The sequence below is a fragment of the Marmota monax genome, unplaced genomic scaffold (genome assembly GCF_021218885.2).
Source record: "Marmota monax isolate L192 unplaced genomic scaffold, Marmota_monax_Labrador192_F-V1.1 WCK01_AAM20220418_F8-fsc00067, whole genome shotgun sequence".
Lineage (NCBI taxonomy): Eukaryota > Metazoa > Chordata > Mammalia > Rodentia > Sciuridae > Marmota > Marmota monax.
This window is the reverse complement of record NW_026695065.1, coordinates 421,859-428,406: the sequence shown is the minus strand read 5'-3', so window position 1 is coordinate 428,406 and position 6,548 is coordinate 421,859. Positions and strand designations below refer to the sequence as shown.

Sequence of the window (6,548 nt, the reverse complement as noted above, 5' to 3'; positions counted from 1 at the left end):
ATCATATGTCAATTTAAATTCTTAGAAACTTAACACTTTTCACAATGAGAAAATAGAAAACAATATGTTTTAGGAGCAAGCCTGAAACATTTATTCTCATTTCAAAAGATAAAAGATTAAGCATCAGCATCAACATAACCATAGAGAAAGACTAGTTTTGTTTTTAACCTTTACTACTGGCTCAGGAAAAAATAAATGATAATGTACAATCTATTGGTGAATATGAATTCATTATCACATCATTTCTTATTTCATAAGGAAAGAATATAGGTTTAATGTTAGAGAAGAATCAGTTTAACACAATTTTGCTATTATCACAATTTAAGAAATGTCCACAGGAACCTTTTGGAAAATGGTTTACTGACCATTCATCCTTTGGGAGATTAGGCAAACCTAAATCCACATAAGGGAATAATTCAAAGCATCTTTTGTCTTCAGACATGCTACTTATCCTCAGCACAAGGTACAGATTAAATGTCTTTAGAAGATCACATCTTCTATGGTTTGGATATGGCTTCAGTGTGTCCCTAAAGAGCTCATGGACTGTAAGCTTTGTGCCTAGTGGGCAATGTTAAGAGATGGCAGTACCTTTAAGAGGTGGTCCTAGTGAGTAGTCACTACTGATTCCTTCCCACTCGCTGGTGTCCTGCCTCACCACCCTCTGACACACCCTCCTGCATGGATTGTAATGCCATCCACTATGAACTGATACAGCCAGAGGCCCTTGCCAGAGTCAATGCTATGTTACTTGTGAACTTTTGACCTCCAAAAACATGAGCTAAATAAATATCTTTTCTTAATAAATAACCTAGCCTTAGTTATTTCATTATAGCAATTGAAAACAACATAATACACCTTATATCAACTTTAGCAACTTAATTTAAATAAAAAGCAACCATCATTATTAGATAAAATCATATCAACATTTTTAACTGCAAATGGGACTCTCATTATGTAAAATAGTGAGTTAAATAGCAAATTCTTATATCTCATAATTTATGAGGGTGTCTTGAAGATCTCAAATTATTTTCACCTCAAATAAAGACAATTTGGCCACAAAAATCATTTCTTCATCTAAGTAATTTTATTGATCTTTTAGTTCCAATTCGCCTAAATTTTTGTCTATAGTTAGAATAGTTTTCCTCTTAGCCTTCTTAGGAACTGCATCATTAACACAAAGTTTTCTCGTTTTAATAAATGACAATTTCTTCAGGTAAAAATTACATTCCCTAAAGTTTTCAGATTATTTACATTTAAAATGTCTGGGATCTGAAGACCATACCCTTCATACTGCTGTCACTTGCTCTCCATTGTCTGCTTAATGAGTGTTTTCAAGAAATAGTGACACCTTCCCTGCCTCTCCTTGATGCTCTTATGCAACTCCACCTGCTTCTGCTCACTTATAAATCTATTTAAATACTTTTCACTAATTAACAAGCATCTTTCTCGAAAACTCTAATTTGGGGGGATCCAGATGATTTTAAAAACTACTGTAGTTTTCACCAATAAGACTGAGATGAAAGGCCTTCATATTCTTCAACTTTTCTTTACTTCTCTCTATTTTTTTTTTCTTGTTTGTGGGCTCTTCTAATAATTTGAGCTGCCTATCTACTATATAGATTGGTGACTACCCCCCAACCTCCTGTACTTCTTCTCTTTGTTACCTTAGGCATGGTGACCAATCAGGAGGCTGCAGAGAACCTCCACACTCCAGACCCAACAATCACCAACCGCATCAGTAGCAGCAAACACCAGTACTCCTGACTGTACATCTCAATCATTATTTTAAATCTAAATTGATTAAACTTCAAAATTTTTTAAAAAGTTAGATTGGTAGAATATATTTATAATAACAGAACCCATCTGTGTTGAGCACAACAAAATCATTAGAAATCTAAAGATGCACACAGATTGAAAGTAAATGGGTGAAAAAAGAAATTCCATGAAAAAGAGATTTAAAAAAAACCTAGAATATAAGTGGCTGTATTAATATTTGGCAAAGTTATCTTCAAGTAAAAATTGTTACAAGGAATCTAGTAGGATATTATATAATGATAACTGTTACAAATCACCAAAACCAATATCTAGCATAAGCACATATGTACAAAATATCAGTTAAAATATATGCAAATTAAACTTTGATGAGTTTAAAAATCTAAATGGAGAGCTCTCCCATAATAGTAAGAGATTATATAATACTTCACTTTGAAATATTAAACAGAAGATTCATAATTCAAAGAATATTCAGAAACATTATTAATAATTAGTTCTAAAAAATCATATACCATACTACACCTGACAAGCAGAATATATCATTTTCCCATGTGCATTTAAAATTTTCTTCAAGTTAGACATGTTAAGACCTACAATAGTTATCTTTAAGCTGGGGAAGAGGTGGTGATTAATCCTACAAGCTGGAGTCTCAGGACCAATGAAGCAGTTATAGTAAGAGATTGAAGACATGGAAACTCCCTGAAGAATTTCTCACCAGAGTACACATTAGAAGAGTGAAGGAGCTGAGATCCTATGTTTCTGGGACATGGTAGAGGCAATAGACACACCCACTCAAGAAGAATGGAGCTTGCATCCACATGGCTTTCTCCTTTTGTTTGATCTGTTTCCCCAGCCTATTGGATAGTGTCATTCACATTGAGGGAGTGCCCTTCCCTTTCCTGTTCCACATACAAATCGTCTCTGGAAACACTCCCATTGACAGAACCAGAGTCTTAATCCTAGGCATGTCTGAGTCCAATCAAATTGACTATCCAGATTAACCATTGCAGTGACTCATGAGCAGAAGAATTTTTTGGTGTAAAATTGACAATTTAAACTTATGTTATGTATTTTGAAGTAGATTAAATATGCAAAATAGCATTCATATTAACTTTACCCTCTAGACTTGACAATCAAGAAGTTTATCTCATATAAAACAATTAGATGAAAAAGAGAAAGAAATGTTAAACACACCTGCCACTTATTTTGAAGTGATGTCTATAACTTCATTAGGGAGACATTGCCAGTCAGTGCATTCCTAGATTGTCCCATTAGTTGTCACTTAATGTCACCTCTTTCCTGGGGACTACTGGTCTGAGGCTTTTGTTCAATCATGTTAATTAACATTACATTCACCATTGATAAGAAAAGTAAGTTATAAGCTTGATAATGCCTTTCTCTCTATAACTCAAATATAACGAGCATAATAACAATGTATTCTTATTGGATACAGAAAAAAATCAATCATGATCCAACAATTTTCAATGTCTAGAAGTGATGCACTTTATCTTTATCCACAATCATTCTTCATTTGACAATTCTTGTTTAAAATGGAATGTCTTCATGCTGTCTATGTTTTTCAGTTTTAGTGTCTTGGTCCTACAAATGATGGGAGATGATTTTATGTATTCACACAGACTATTACTTATTTCAACTGTTTTATATCAAATACAAATACAAAAATTTATTAAGTATTACACCTGTCATTTAGCTGGTCCTCAGTCCCATTCCTACTAACCAGCTCAGTGTCCCTACTGAACATAAAAGTAATGTATTTATTACATCTTTATACTGTGAAGCCTTATTTTAGTATTCAGTCCTCAATATTTCTCTTTACAATAAATCAATTTATTCATTCTACTATAAAGATGAGAAAAACTTACAAGTTGTTTTTGTTATATTTAATAAGCATTTTATTTTCTATTAAAGTGAATGTACATTAAGCAAAAGGTTATGATAATAAATAGGCTATAGCTGCTCTATAGCATCCATGAAATATCTTCATTATTGGGAGAATAAAACTAGTATATCATCCTTCTTTTTATTTGATGAAATTGTCATAAACTGGAGAGAAAAAAAATGGTGTAATCTTAACTAACCGTTAATCATTATGCTAATTATTTTATTTTTTTTCAACGAATGACTTAAGATCTCCAAGAACCTGTGCAACAAATATAAAAATGTAATTCAAAGATCTCACAGGAATATCTGGTTACAGTTATCAATGAAAATTTTGTTCTGCATAGGTTATGCTCCCAAATTATATATTCTCATTTTTCCTAATCTCTTTCATTTGATCCACTTATCATAAATATTCAAAAACTGTTGTGAAACTATTTAGCCAAGGTCTGTTTTCCACTGAAATGTAATTTCCATTATAATAGATACAATGTCTATATTGTTCTTTCTTAAATCTCCAGATTCTGTCATAAGATCAGGTCCCAAATACGTACATAATAATTTTATAATATAAAATTACTTAGGCATCCTAGTTCATTTTTATTGTACGTTTTTGTGTTCAGTTAAGGAGCATTCTACATGGAAAAATGGAAATACACTATTGCATGCTGATACATTTGTTATTTCAATTACAGTGTAGCTTACCACAAAGATATTCTGGCAGAAAGTATTTCAGTGCTGAGATAGCCTCAATATTCAGAAAGATAAATAGGAGGAAATATTTTGTACTATTCAAATCTATATTTAAATAAAATGGAAAATAATAAGGTTCTTAGAATTATAGTATAATAAAATCCTTTTTAAAAATATCACTTGGGGTGGGGAAGTTTGGCCAAGCTTGCCGGGGCAGGCCAAGTCACCCCCCACCTCTCTGGCCAGGCGCACCTATGGCCTTTCTCAGGTGACTCATCGCACCAATTCTCTCTGCAGGCTGAGGTGACACCTATGATCCATTTGGCAACCTTCTTAGCCTGGTGGCAGAACATTCGGTCAGAATTTGAGCATTCCACTCTTGAGAAATAACGAAAGGAGCTACAGGTGCTCATTGGAGAATTAAAAGATCAAGATAAAGAACTCAATGATATCTTTGCTATACATCAAAGAAAACTTCTTTCAAGGGAAGAGGATTTGCAGAAAGTTTTGAATTTGGAGGAACATTGCAGCAAATTAGAACTATATAAAAGAACTGAAATAATCAATCACTCATGAAGAAGGTAAAAGTCTTTGAGTTCAATCAAACTGAATGTCAAACGGTCTTTCAGAAGACTCAACTGCAGCTTCAGAAAATGGCTCAAAAGTCAGCACATTCTTCCCTTCTCTCTGAAGACCATGAGTAGAGAGAGAAACAAGGAAAGATGAGTTACTTGGATATTACCAAGTCAAAACAAGAATGTACAAATTCAGAACTGCATAATTTGAGACAGATTTATGTAAAACAACAGAGTGATCTGCAGTTTTTTAGTTTCAATGTGGAAAATTCTCAGTAATTAATACAAATATATACTTCAAAGATTGAGGAATTGAAGGCCCTGTCATCCAGTAGAGACATATGTTTATCAGACCTTGACAATAACCACCTAAAAGTTGATGCTAAGAGGGAGAAAAATCGGAAGTCACTGGTTAAGGATCCAAAATCTGAGACCACATTGGCTCAGCAAAATAGGCCAGACAAGATTTCTTGTGAGGTATGCAAAGGGAAGAAACTACAGATTAATACTGAATTGGGAAAATGTATAATTGTTTTCTCATCTTTATTTACAAATACTTAATGGAGAAATAAAAAAAAAAAACAAAATCACAATGTGCAAGATCCAAGAAACATCACCAAAAGGTGGTGGAATTAGGTTTCAGAATGAAGAGAAGCAGCTCTCGAACACTTCCACATCTTTACCTGATGTAAAGCAGCGGCATGATGTCAATGTTTACCTAGGCCTGGCCAACTGTTCTGATTCAAAGCCACCTGAAAAGATGAATGGGGACTGTCATGACCTGATGGAAAGTTTTGAGATTTCATGTGGCCCCAGGAATGAAGGATGTCAGAGTGACAAAGACTCTTGTGAATCCAAGTGCTGCTACTCGAGTAACTTCATAATCGAAGCCCCAGGTCACATGTCTGATATGGAATGGATGAGTATTTTCAATCCTTCTAAAATGCTAAGAATTACTCACCATAAATCTGTGTGCACTTGTTCAGGAAGTGTCAGTGCAACAAAATATAACTCCTCAACAAGTAAGCTAATCTCCATCCAGCATTCCCACTGTTTGAGTTCTCCAAAGTCTGTCCTAAGAAAGGATGAGACAGAGGCCCCTCCTGATAAAAATAATTTCTCCAAGGTTTTGTTAATCAACAAAGATGCAGCATTTTCCAGCAAAAAGGAAGACTTCTCACCCACAAATAAGCTTTAGTGGTTGCTGGCAGAATCTCAGCAGATGGTCACTGATCTGGATCTGAGCACTACAGCAGTTCCTGAAGTAACTTAGAACTTTGAGTCAGATCGAAAGAATACCTTTGTCAGTCATTAAAAAATACAAAGTCAACTTGAGTATTCATTGTTATCTTGATGCCAGATTTCTCATCTATATGGAGGGCAGAAAGCAGACATCAATGTGACTTCACCTTAGAACAAGAGAGGACTGTGATCCTTTACAGGTCGCATTTAACACCAAAGCAGAGCAGAAGCTAAAAGTTTATTTTTTTTAAACATCTGTTGTTTTCAGTTAACCATTTTTATGTCTAAGAAATATTTTCATTTGTAAGCAGTGAGGCCTTATTTTATGTACACATATTTGCAATTGTGCTAAGAAGGAAAAAGGCC

General features: G+C 34.1%; 2 pseudogenes; one reads left to right on the top strand and one right to left on the bottom strand.

The window, feature by feature from the left end:
• Positions 1-1,084: 1,084 nt before the first annotated feature.
• Positions 1,085-1,673, bottom strand: LOC124081591 (translation machinery-associated protein 16-like; annotated as a pseudogene).
• A 3,414-nt stretch (positions 1,674-5,087) lies between these two features.
• Positions 5,088-6,213, top strand: LOC124081590 (coiled-coil domain-containing protein 62-like; annotated as a pseudogene).
• The last annotated feature ends 335 nt before the right edge of the window (positions 6,214-6,548 follow it).